This window comes from Eriocheir sinensis, chromosome 1, assembly GCF_024679095.1.
Source record: "Eriocheir sinensis breed Jianghai 21 chromosome 1, ASM2467909v1, whole genome shotgun sequence".
In the NCBI taxonomy this organism is placed as follows: domain Eukaryota; kingdom Metazoa; phylum Arthropoda; class Malacostraca; order Decapoda; family Varunidae; genus Eriocheir; species Eriocheir sinensis.
In genome coordinates, this window is record NC_066509.1 from 34,355,870 (window position 1) to 34,368,950 (window position 13,081).

Sequence of the window (13,081 nt, forward strand, 5' to 3'; positions counted from 1 at the left end):
CGAGTAAGGAAGGAAATATAGAAGGAGGGAAGGAAAGAATGGAGGGAAAAAGGAAGAAAGGAAGGAAGGAATGAAAAAGGAGGGAAAAAAGGAAGGAAGAAAGGAAGGAAAAAAGATGAGAAAAAAGGAAGGAAAAGGGAGATAACAGACGGAAATGGAATAGAGATATGAGACAGATAGATAGAGAGTAGATATATACCCAAAATAGACAAGAGAATGCGACAGATATTAAAAGAGAATTAAACACCGAGGAAGGAGAAGAAGAAAGAAGGGAAGGGAGAAGGAAGGCAGCGAGAGAGGAAAAGAGCAGAAAAGGAAAAGGCGATGAAAAGGGGAAGGGAAAGAAAGAAAGGGAGAGAAAGTGAGCGAGAGATAGAGGGTGATACTGTGATGGCTAAACAAGGGGAAGGGAATTAAGAAAAGGAGGGAATGAAGGAGGGAGGGAAGGAGGATAATGAGGAAACGATGCAAAGGAGAAAACAGAGGGAGAGAGAGAGGGTGGATAAACAAGGTAAACAGGATAACGGAAGAGAATGTACGAGAGAAACTTTGATGAAAATGAGGAAGAGGAAAATGAAAAGCTAATCTCTGCGAGGCAAGAATGAGAAAGAAAAACGTTATGATAGAAGAAGTGATGAGAGACGATGATAAAGATTGGAAGTGAAGGAAAATAAGGTAAAAAAGAAAGGAAGGAAAAATGGATTAGTGTGGGGATTACTGTGCACGGAGGAGGAGTAGAGGGAGGAGGAGGAGGAGGAGGAGGAGGAGAAACATTAAAACGGAAGATGATACAAGAAAGAGAAGAGGAAGAGGCTTAAGATGAGAAAAAAAAGAAAAAAGTGATGAAGTCCAGATTGAAGAATGAAAAGAGGGAGAAGAAGAAAGTAGATAATGGGGATGATGACGATAGAAGAAAAGAAAGAGGAAAGAGAAGAAAAGAGAGGAAAAACAAATACAATAATAAATGAAAATAATTAGAGCATAAAAGAAAACGAGAAGGAACGGAAAAGGGAAATAATATACGACTGTTAAACTTACTATCTAGCTAAATGACTGATAGAAAGACCTACTGACTGATTAAGTGACTGACTGACTGACTATATAACTAAAGGATTCTGAAAGAACCAATTGACTGACAATTCGAGTGGCTGACTATATAATGGGATGGTAAACTGGCCTATGAACTGACTGACTAACAGACTGCCCGACCTACTGACTGACGGTGAGAGAACTTACATTTCCTGACCATATGACTGACTGGTGAGGTGGCTGCCTGACAAACTGAGCTACCAACGGAGTGACTGATTGACAGACAACAAGAAGAAATCAATTGGCTGACTGTGACACTATTTAGGTGACAGACAAATTTAATGACCAACTATCGGCCTGACTGACTGACTGACTGACGGACGGACTGCCATTCCCTCCCGGCGCCTCCGTGACTAAGTGAGTGAGTGAGTGACGAGCCTTACCAAACAACTGACTTCCCAGAGAGAGAAAATAAACGGAAAAGAAAGTGTGAAAAGAAACTCGAGTCAGTCAAACGAATTCCCAAGTTGCTACCGAGAGAGAGAGAGAGAGAGAGAGAGAGAGAGAGAGAGAGAGAGAGAGAGAGAGAATTTTAATAGGTATAATGCTATCGTAGTTCTTTAATCAGTTGATATTGTTGTTATTACCAATATCTATCTATCTATGTATCTACACCCCCACCCTTCACCAACACCGTATATTAATGCATAGGTCTTCCTCCTCCTCCTCCTCCTCCTCCTCCTCCTCCTCCTCCTCCTCTTCCTCCTCCTCCCCTTCCTTGCGTTGCATTAAACTACAGGCCCATAAGTTGGACATCAGTGGCAGGAAAAATACCCGAAAAGATTATTAGAGACAAACTTGTTAAGTTTCTAGAAGACAATAATGTAATCTCCGACACCCAGCATGGCTTCAGAAACAAGCGCTCCTGCCTAACGAATTTATTAGACTTCTTCCAAGGTATATATAAGAACTGGGATGCGCACATCCCCAGTGATGTTATATACCTGGACTTTCAGAAAGCCTTCGACAAGGTACCGCACGAGCGACTCCTTAAGAAACTGCACTCGGCGGGCATTGGAGCCAATCTGATCGCGTGGATAAGAGAGTGGCTCACCGACAGAAAACAACGAGTACTACTCAACGGACAGCCTTCCGATTGGCTACCAGTCACTAGTGGAGTGCCTCAAGGGTCAGTGCTGGGACCCATTCTCATCATCATATATATCAACGACCTCGAATCAGGACTGAAATCCACAATATCTAAATTTGCTGATGACACTAAGATGGGGGGAAAGGCCCTCACAAAGACCGACTGCGAAATCATTCAGAAAGACCTCAATCACATTATCGAATGGTCGGAAAAATGGCAAATGTCCTTTAATGTTGACAAGTGCAAAGTCATGCACATTGGGTCCAGAAATAGTAATCACACATACATCATGAATGGGAGACCTCTGCAAGCGATGCAGGAGGAAAAGGATCTTGGAGTCACTATCAGCAGTGACCTGAAACACGCGAATCACTGTAAAAAAGCATACAACAAAGCCAACACTATGCTCGGGTTCATAGCGAGGAACTTCGAGTGTAAAACGCCAGACGTGATGCTATCCTTGTATAATTCCATGGTAAGACCGCACCTCGAGTATGCAGTACAGTTCTGGTCTCCTAATTACAGAAAGGACATTGATTTACTGGAAAGGATTCAACGACGCGCCACGAAAATGATACCAACCTTAAGGGCTCAACCGTACGAGGAACGACTCAAGCGACTCAATCTCTTTACATTGGAGAAAAGACGCCTACGAGGAGATATGATTCAAGTCTTCAAGTATCTGAAAAAATTCAATAACGTCGATTACTCCAATTTCTTTGAATTGCAAACCAACTCAAGAACTAGAAATAACGGTTAACCCATTCAGTCTAGTCGATGTAACACAGACATCGGAAGGAGTTTCTTTTCAAACCGAGTCATCCGTCACTGGAACAATCTTCCTTCAGAAGTAGTAAATGCGAATACTATCAACTCCTTCAAATATAGAATCGACCGTCACTTCGTTGCGCCGGGAGTAAACTGAATATTGAGTTGCTTTCATCTGCTCCTCAATATCGAGGTGCTTTCATCTGCTCCTCAATGTCGAGGTGCTTTCATCTGCTCCCCAGGCCCCAGGCTGTCGAGCAGATTAAATCACCAAAACGGGCAACCTCGTAATGAGCCAATAGGCTTTCTGTTGCCTGCGTTTCCATGTTTCCATGTTTCCTCCTCCTCCTCCTACTTTTCCTCTTCCATCTCCACGTATGTTGTATTCCTGTTGTTATTTATGTTCTTTATTAAATTTGCTTTTCTTAACCACTTTTGTTCTGTATTTCTTCTAGAAATTCCCTTTCATTTCTACATACAGTAACCTCTCACTCTGATCCTTTTTTTATTTCCTCCTCCTCCTCCTCCCTTTTTATCAATATTTTTCTTCTTCTTCATCCCTCTTTGGTTGTTACTCCTCTGTTTCAAGTTTATCTCAATCCATTTTCCTTCTTTTTAATATTTTCTTTTTAATTTTCGTCTTTTCACATTTATTTTAGGCCTTGAGCTGCTTCCTTTACTGTAGAAAAAATAACAACGACATTCTCTCCACATTGCATTATTTTCCTAATCTTCTACTATCATTAAATCTTCATTATTCTGCCTCGTACAGGCCTACCGGCCTCTTGCAGACTCCTGCGTTCTTATGTTCTTATGTTCCTCCTCCTATTTTACTTTTTTTTTTAAATCACAGACGACCATTTATGTTATATCTCCTTTTTATCTCATTTCCTCCTCCTCCTCCAGGTAACAGCTTGTCACCTGAGGCGGTGGGAGTGGCAAAGATTCAAATACCTCCTGTGGGCGACGGTTCTCTCTCTCTCTCTCTCTCTCTCTCTCTCTCTCTCTCTCTCTCTCTCTCTCTCTCTCTCTCTCTCTCTCTCTCTGGTTCCTACTATGTCTGTATAGCTCATTTTCCCTTCCTTCTCCTCCTCCTCTTCCTTCTCCTTCACCTCTTCGTCATATTGTTTCTCTTCCTGTCCTCATCTCTTGTCACACCTTTCTTTCAATCTCTAAAAATTACATATACAGTAAATTAAATATTATCTAGTCGGTTCAGTATAAAGAAACGCTCAAGTATAATATTTCATTCTGCCACATTCACAGCAGCAGGCTAATAACGCTAATGCGTGGAAGGTGCAATAACAAGTACAATTATAGTAACGATGGTAAAAATAATGCAACACGTGGTAAAAGCATCATGAACGAAACAGTAACATTAGTAGTATTTTTTGCATTAAAAGCAGCAACTCAAATGCTAAAATATATGAAAACAAAAAAGTCCGCTAAACACTGCTAATAACAGTACTGTAATAGTCATTAATGCCACTACCATCTATTATTATTATACTTTTCTATTTACATGACACTACCTTTGTCCCTCTATTTCTATAATCTATATTTCCTCGTCCTCCTCCTCCTCCTCTCACGTCACTTTCACTTCCTCCTCCTCGGCGTCTCAGGTGTTCGGGGCTGCTGGACAGGCGGCTCAGGTGTTCGGGGCTGCTGGACAGGCGGCTCAGGTGTTCGGGGCTGCTGGACAGGCGGCTCAGGTGTTCGGGGCTGCTGGACAGGCGGCTCAGGTGTTCGGGGCTGCTGGACAGGCGGCTCAGGTGTTCGGGGCTGCTGGACAGGCGGCTCTGGTGTTCGGGGCTGCTGGACAGGTGGCTCGTGGTGTCCGCACTCCTCCCTCTCTGCCTGATTCACCTCTTACAATAATATTAATAACCTTACTTCTGCATTTTACTACTATAATTATCTTACTCATAACGCTTAAAAAATATATTGATAAGCACGCTGGGAAAGCAGACGAGAGGTAATAGTTGGATTGAACTCCCCATGAAGGGATTCGAACTAATTGAGGCGAGGCTGCGGGGCACATGAGCCACCACGGAAGCCATAACTTTTAGGAGCTTCAAAGAGAGTCATTAACAGCCCAGTGTGTTTAGATCCGCCTGTTTCTGACCTGACAACACGCTAATGCAGTACTGAGTGTATGTGTGTGTGTGTGTGTGTGTGTGTGTGTGTGTGTGTGTGTGTGTGTGTGTGTGTGTGTGTGTGTGTGTGAAATTAAGCAGTAACAATAAACATTAATTAAAATGAATCATAATAGCACCTCCCCATTACTCCCTTCCTCTTTCTCATCCTTCTCTTCCTTATTATTTTGGGCTAAATACAATATAGTAAAATCAACAACAACAATAACAGCAATGATGATAACAAGCACTATTCCCCCCACCTCCCTCCCCTCCTCATCTACCTTTCACTCTCTTCTCCCTCTTTTTTTTCCCATTCTCAACCTCTCTTTTCCATTACCTCAGAGATATAGAAGAAAAAGAAAAAGGAAAACACAACGCAGAAAAAGAACAATTACTACTACTACTGAAACAACAATAAAAACAATAGCAGCAACAACACTCATGCCATACAATTATAATCTCATCTTACCCTTCCCCTCCTTGTCCTCCCACTCCCTTTCCCCCCATTACCCCTTCCCCTATTCCCCATCCCCATCCTCCCCACCACCACCACCTCCTCACCCCACACAAGCCTAAGAGTTGTGACACAAACTCTCTCCACACTCACCCCACCCTCGGCGTCCTGCTGCCCCGCCACGCCTGCTGCTCTACCCTCGCCCTCAGTACTTCACGTCCCCGCCCGGCGCCACGATCAGCTCCGCCACGCCTGGTGCTCTACCCTCGCCCTCAGTGCTTCACGTCCCCGCCCGGCGCCACGCTCAGCCCCGCCACGCCTGGTGCTCTACCCTCGCCCCCAGTACTTCACGTCCCCGCCCGGCGCCACGCTCAGCCCCGCCACGCCTGGTGCTCTACCCTCGCCCTCAGTGCTTCACGTCCCCGCCCGGCGCCACGCGCAGCCCCGCCACGCCTGGTGCTCTACCCTCGCCCCCAGTACTTCACGTCCCCGGCCGGCGCCACGCTCAGCCCCGCCACGCCTGGTGCTCTACCCTCGCCCTCAGTGCTTCACGTCCCCGCCCGGCGCCACGCTCAGCCCCGCCACGCCTGCTGCTCTACCCTCGCCCTCAGTGCTTCACGTCCCCGCCCGGCGCCACGCTCAGCCCCGCCACGCCTGCTGCTCTACCCTCGCCCTCAGTACTTCACGTCCCCGCCCGGCGCCACGCTCAGCTCCGCCACGCCTGGTGCTCTACCCTCGCCCTCAGTGCTTCACGTCCCCGCCGGCACCACGCTCAGCTCCGCCACGCCTGGTGCTCTTTTTTTTTTTTTTACAGCTAAGGAGACAGCTCAAGGGCGCAAAAAATGGCCCGCTACTCACTGCTCCTGAACAGAGGTTAAAGGAGTGTCCAAATCAGAGGTTAATTTCGGGAGGAGAGGTGTCCTGATACTCTCCTCTTGAAAGAGTTCAAGTCGTAGGCAGGAGGAAATACAGATGAAGGAAGATTGTTCCAGAGTTTACCAGCGTGAGGGATGAAAGAGTGAAGATGCTGGTTAACTCTTGCATAAGGGGTTTGGACAGTATAGGGATGAGCATGAGTAGAAAGTCGAGTGCAGCGGGGCCGCGGGAGGGGGGGAGGCATGCAGTTAGCAAGTTCAGAAGAGCAGTCAGCGTGGAAATATCGATAGAAGATAGAAAGAGAGGCAACATTGCGGCGGAATTTAAGAGGTAGAAGACTATCAGTATGAGGAGGAGAGCTGATGAGACGAAGAGCCTTAGCCTCCACTCTGTCCAGAAGAGCTGTGTGAGTGGAGCCCCCCCACACATGAGATGCATACTCCATACGAGGGCGGACAAGGCCCCTGTATATGGACAGCAATTGTGCAGGGGAGAAGAACTGCCGGAGACGGTACAGAACGCCCAGCCTCGAGGAAGCTGATTTAGTAAGAGATGAGATATGAAGTTTCCAGTTGAGATTTTGAGTTAAGGATAGACCGAGGATGTTTAGTGTTGAGGAGGGTGATAGCTGGGTGTTGTCAAAGAATAGGGGATAGTTGTTTGGAAGATTGTGTCGAGTGGATAGGTGGAGAAACTGTGTTTTTGAGGCGTTGAAGGACACTAGGTTCTTCTTGCCCCAATCGGAAATAATAGTAAGGTCTGAGGCTAAGCGTTCTGCAGCCTCCAGCCTTGAGTCGTTAAGTTCCTGAAGAAGTTGAATAATGCAGAGTGGAATCATCGGCGTAGGAATGGATAGGACAGTTCGTTTTGGAAAGAAGATCATCAATGAACAACAGAAAAGAGTGGGAGATAGGACAGAACCCTGTGGACACCACTGTTAATAGATTCAGGGAAGAACAGTGACCGTCTACCACGGCAGAAATAGAACGGTCAGAAAGGAAACTGGAGATAAAGGTACAGAGAGAAGGATAGAAACCGTAGGAGGGTAGTTTAGAAAGCAAAGATTTGTGCCAGACCCTATCAAAAGCTTTTGATATGTCCAGCGCAATAGCAAAAGTTTCACCGAAACGGCTAAGAGAGGATGACCAAGAGTCAGTTAAGATATTAGGAGATCACCAGTAGAACGCCCTTGCGGAACCCATACTGGCGATCAGATAGAAGGTCAGAAGTGGAAAGGTGCTTTTGAATCTTCCGGTTAAGGATTGATTCAAAAGCTTTAGATAGACAAGAATGTAAAGCAATAGGACGGTAGTTTGAGGATTGAGCGGTCACCCTTCTTAGGTACAGGCTGTATGAAGGCATACTTCCAGCAAGAAGGAAAGGTAGATGTTGACAGGCAGAGGCGAAAGAGTTTGACCAGGCAGGGTGACAGCACGGAGGCACAGTTTTAAGGACAATAGGAGGCACTCCATCAGGTCCATAATCCTTCTGAGGATTGAGGCCAGAGAGGCATAGAAAACATCATTTTGAAGAATCTTTATAACAGGCATAAAGGAGTCAGAGGGGGGATGAGTAGGAGGAATATGCCCAGAATCGTCCAGAGTGGAGTTTTTAGAAAAAGTTTGAGAGAAGAGTTCAGCCTTAGAGATAGATGAGACGGCAGTGTTGCCGTCAGGACTGAGGAGTGGAGGAAAGATGAAGAAGTGAACTTGGCGGAGATGTGTTTGGCGAGATGCCAGAAGTCACGGGAAGAGTTAGAGAAAGCAAGGTTTGGACATTTTCTATTAATGAAAGAATTTTTGGTTAGTCGGAGAATAGATTTGGCACGATTTCGGGCAGAAATGTAAAGTTCATGATTAGCATTAGTTTGAAGGCTCTGGTACCTTTTGTGAGCTACCTCTATCATTGACAGCACGAGAACAAGCATGATTAAACCAAGGCTTTTTAGCGTGAGGAGTAGAGAAAGAACGAGGAATGTATGCCTCCATTCCAGAGACAATCACCTCTGTGATGCGCTGAGCATACACAGAGGGTCTCTATCCTGGAAGCAATAATCATTCCACGGAATGGAAAGTACATCCTCAGGTCGTCCCACCGAGCTGAAGCAAAATGCCAGAAGCATCGCCTCTTCGGTGGGTCCAGAGGGTGTACAGGAGCGATAGGACAGGATGCAGAAATAAGATTGTGATCGGAGGAGCCCAACGGAGAGAACAGTTTGACAGAATAAGCAGAAGGGTTTGAGGTAAGGAAGAGGTCTAGAATGTTGGGCCGATCTCCAAGACGGTCGGGAATACGTGTAGGGTGCTGGACCAACTGCTCTAGGTCGTTGAGGATAGCAAAGTTGTAGGCTTGTTCACCAGGATGGTCAGTGAAAGAGGATGAAAGCCAAAGCTGGTGGTGAACATTGAAATCTCCTAGGATGGAGATTTAAGCGAAGGGAGAGTGGGTCAAGATGTGCTCCACTTTAGAATTCAAATAGTCAAAGAATTTTACATAGTTGGTAGAGTTAGGTGAGAGATAAACAGCACAGATGTATTTAGTAATAAAATGACAGTGAAGTCTTAGCCAGATGGTGGAGAATTCAGAAGAGTCAAGGTCGTGGGCACGAGAGCAAGTGATGTCGTTGCGCACGTAGGCGCAACATCCAGCTTTGGATTGAAATTTAGGATAGAGATAGTAGGAGGGAACAGAGTAGAGATTGCTGTCAGTAGCCTCAGAAACCTGTGTTTCGGTAAGGAAGAGAAGGTGAGGTTTAGAGGAGGAGAGATGATGTTCCACAGAATGAAAATTAGAGCGAAGACCGCGAATGTTGCAGAAATTGAGAAGAAAGAGGTTCGAGGAGTTATCAAGACACCTCTCGGGTCGGCAGCCAGAAGGGGAGTCCTCCCTGGGGGAATTTGTGGTCCCCCCCCCAGTCGGGGACTCCGAGGCTCTACCCTCGCCCTCAGTGCTTCACGTCCCCGCCGGCACCACGCTCAGCTCCGCCACGCCTGGTGCTCTACCCTCGCCCTCAGTGCTTCACCTCCCCGCCCGGCGCCATGCTCAGCTCCGCCACGCCTGCTGCTCTACCCTCGCCCTCAGTGCTTCACGTCCCCGCCCGGCGCCACGCTCAGCCCCGCCACGCCGAATAATTTTTTAACACAGCGGGGCACAGGAGGGAACGAATCTGCCCTTGCTGCCACCCGGACGCGGAGAAATACATGACCGCGTAACGCCCCGCCCAGCTGATTACTTTCCTTCCGCGCTGAGTGTCCTGTTCATGTAGTACTCTGGTTATCAGTACTGTAACTGAAGTCTTTCCATTTTATTAACCCCTTGACTGCGGATTTTCTACAAGAAGACATCACCAAGCTACAGAGATGGAGCAAAAAGTGTCTGCTACAACTCAATGAAGAAAAAATGTAAAGCCATGCACCGTGGGAGGGGAAATCCAGCATACCAATACCACTTGGGAAACACTCCACTATCCACCACAGAGGCAGAGAAAGACCTGGGACTCGATGTTACCAGGCTACCAGTGAAGGCCAAATCCGTGCCATTCGCAGCGTACGGGTTAAGTCACTATGGCTGTGACTGCCTCGAGAGACTGTGTTAAGTCACTGTGGCTGTGGCTGCCTCGAGAGACTGTGTTAAGTCACTGTGGCTGTGGCTGCCTCGAGAGACTGTGTTAAGTCACTGTGGCTGTGGCTGCCTCGAGAGACTGTGTTAAGTCACTGTGGCTGTGGCTGCCTCGGGAGACTGTGTTAAGTCACTGTGGCTGTGGCTGCCTCGATAGACGGTTTTAAGTCACTGTGGCTGTGGCTGCCTCGGGAGACTGTGTTAAGTCACTGTGGCTGTGGCTGCCTCGAGAGACTGTGTTAAGTCACTGTGGCTGTGGCTGCCTCGAGAGACTGTGTTAAGTCACTGTGGCTGTGGCTGCCTCGTGAGACTGTGTTAAGTCACTGTGGCTGTGGCTGCCTCGAGAGACTGTGTTAAGTCACTGTGGCTGTGGCTGCCTCGGGAGACTGTGTTAAGTCACTGTGGCTGTGGCTGCCTCGAGAGACTGTGTTAAGTCACTGTGGCTGTGGCTGCCTCGAGAGACTGTGTTAAGTCACTGTGGCTGTGGCTGCCTCGGGAGACTGTGTTAAGTCACTGTGGCTGTGGCTGCCTCGAGAGACTGTGTTAAGTCACTGTGGCTGTGGCTGCCTCGAGAGACTGTGTTAAGTCACTGTGGCTGTGGCTGCCTCGGGAGACTGTTAAGTCACTGTGGCTGTGGCTGCCTCGAGAGACTGTGTTAAGTCACTGTGGCTGTGGCTGCCTCGAGAGACTGTGTTAAGTCACTGTGGCTGTGGCTGCCTCGAGAGACTGTGTTAAGTCACTGTGGCTGTGGCTGCCTCGAGAGACTGTGTTAAGTCACTGTGGCTGTGGCTGCCTCGGGAGACTGTGTTAAGTCACTGTGGCTGTGGCTGCCTCGGGAGACTGTGTTAAGTCACTGTGGCTGTGGCTGCCTCGAGAGACTGTGTTAAGTCACTGTGGCTGTGGCTGCCTCGAGAGACTGTGTTAAGTCACTGTGGCTGTGGCTGCCTCGGGAGACTGTGTTAAGTCACTGTGGCTGTGGCTGCCTCGAGAGACTGTGTTAAGTCACTGTGGCTGTGGCTGCCTCGAGAGACTGTGTTAAGTCACTGTGGCTGTGGCTGCCTCGAGAGACTGTGTTCCCATTTTTACCTTTGGCACTTGCTCTCCATTCCTCCCTCCCACCCTCCCTCATCACTCACTTTCTCCCTCCCTCCTTCCCTCACTCACTCACATTTTTTTCTTATAAATTGTCATGTTTTGACTTATTTTCCACACCATCCATAAGGTATGTGTCTGGGTGACTTGGCTTGGGTGACCGGCGCGGTGTCCTTGTCAGTCGTCACCCTGCTTGACATCGTCGCACAAGCCACGCTCCCACACGTATAGGGATGTGTTCCAACTATCTGTTTGGCCCCCAAAACAATTCCTTCATAGAACTACATGACTATCATATAATAAAAAGTACACAGTAATCAGAACATGTTTAAAAGTAGTTAGTAGTTAACAATTTGAGGGAGAGAGGGTGGCGGCGGGTATGTGGCATATCCGCTAATCCCGCCGGGCACGCCTAAAGTGACTTGATAAAATGGAAAAAATATATAATTTTGGGGTGAATATATCACGAGGAAGAGAAATGACAACAGCTTATGCGTACTAATACATCACCAGCGAACTCCATAGAGCGCAACTCTATGGTAGGCTATTCCTTCTGTTAAAAGTAGTTCTGCAGTAACCGTTCTAAATGATGGAGAAAATCAATTATCTTACATTCTACGATAATTAATCTCTCTCTCTCTCTCTCTCTCTCTCTCTCTCTCTCTCTCTCTCTCTCTCTCTCTCTCTCTCTCTCTCTCTCCCCACTACACAAGGCGTAGCTTCCCATTTTCTTTCTCTCGTCCAGACTCGGGGGAAACTTTTTTTAATTTCTCTTTCCTCGGCGATTAATGACCCAGTGACGATGAGCTTCCTTGACTGACCGGCAAATTATTGTTTCAACTTGTGATTCCCTTCCTGGCCCCAATGCCCCCTCTACGCTCCCCTACGACCCCTAACACCCCCTATTCCCCCCTCTTGCGCTCCGCCAACCCCCACCTAGGACCCTTAACCACCTCTTCCCCTTCTCTCCGTGCCATTTATAAACTAGTCCGCCCTGCCATTTTTCTCGCGCTAATCTTCTCACGGAGTCGCGCGATTCTACGGCGACTTGCAGGTAATGGTCCTGACAGCTGACGGATGGCTGGGAGAGGGAGGAAAGGGAGAGAGGAAGGAGGAATTGGCGGAGGAATTAATGAATGAATTAATGGATGTTTGGAAGAATGGAGAGAAAAGGAAATGCGGGAGAGAATAATGCAGAAAAAGCGTAAATAAAGGAATAACGAAGGCAGGAGAATATGAGGAAAGATGTGGAGGAAGAAAAGGGTTGGTGGAGGAATGGATGAAAGAAGGAAAGACAAGAGAATAAGGAATAAAATGATGAATTGAAGGAAGAAAGTAAGCGGGCTGACTGACTGACTGAAAGGAGCTGGGGGAGGAAAGATTGATGATTGATGGAGGAGTGGTGGGAGATAATAAGGAAAGAAATGAGGAAAGAGATGAAGGAAGGAAAGAATCGTTGTAGAAATGAATGGGTGGAAGAAGGGGAGGTAGGAGAAAATAAAAGAGGATGAGGAAATGAAGGATGGATGAAGGCAGAAGAAACTGAGGAAATAAATGAAAGAAAATAGATGGATGAAGGAAAGGATTGGTGGAGGAAGGGATAGAGGAAGGGAGGACGGAAGGGAAGATGGAAGGAAGCGAGGAAGAACGAATGGCTGACAGATGGTTCGGAGAGGAGCTGAGGAAAGAGAGGGAGAAAAAGGAAGAAAGGGACAAGAGAACAGGTGGCGGGATGGATGGAAGAAGAGTAGGATTGCTGACCTGAATGGTGGAGGAAGGGAGGGCTGGAGGATAAGGAAGAAAATTAGGAAAGAAAAGAGGAACAGAGGCAGGAGAGCTGAGGAACCCAAGAATTGGAATTTGAAAAAAAAACAAAGGAATGATAAGCTATTTTTTCCCCTCGCTGAAAAAAGTAAAAAAAGAAAAGTCATATATACTTGTTTTTGCTATGATAAA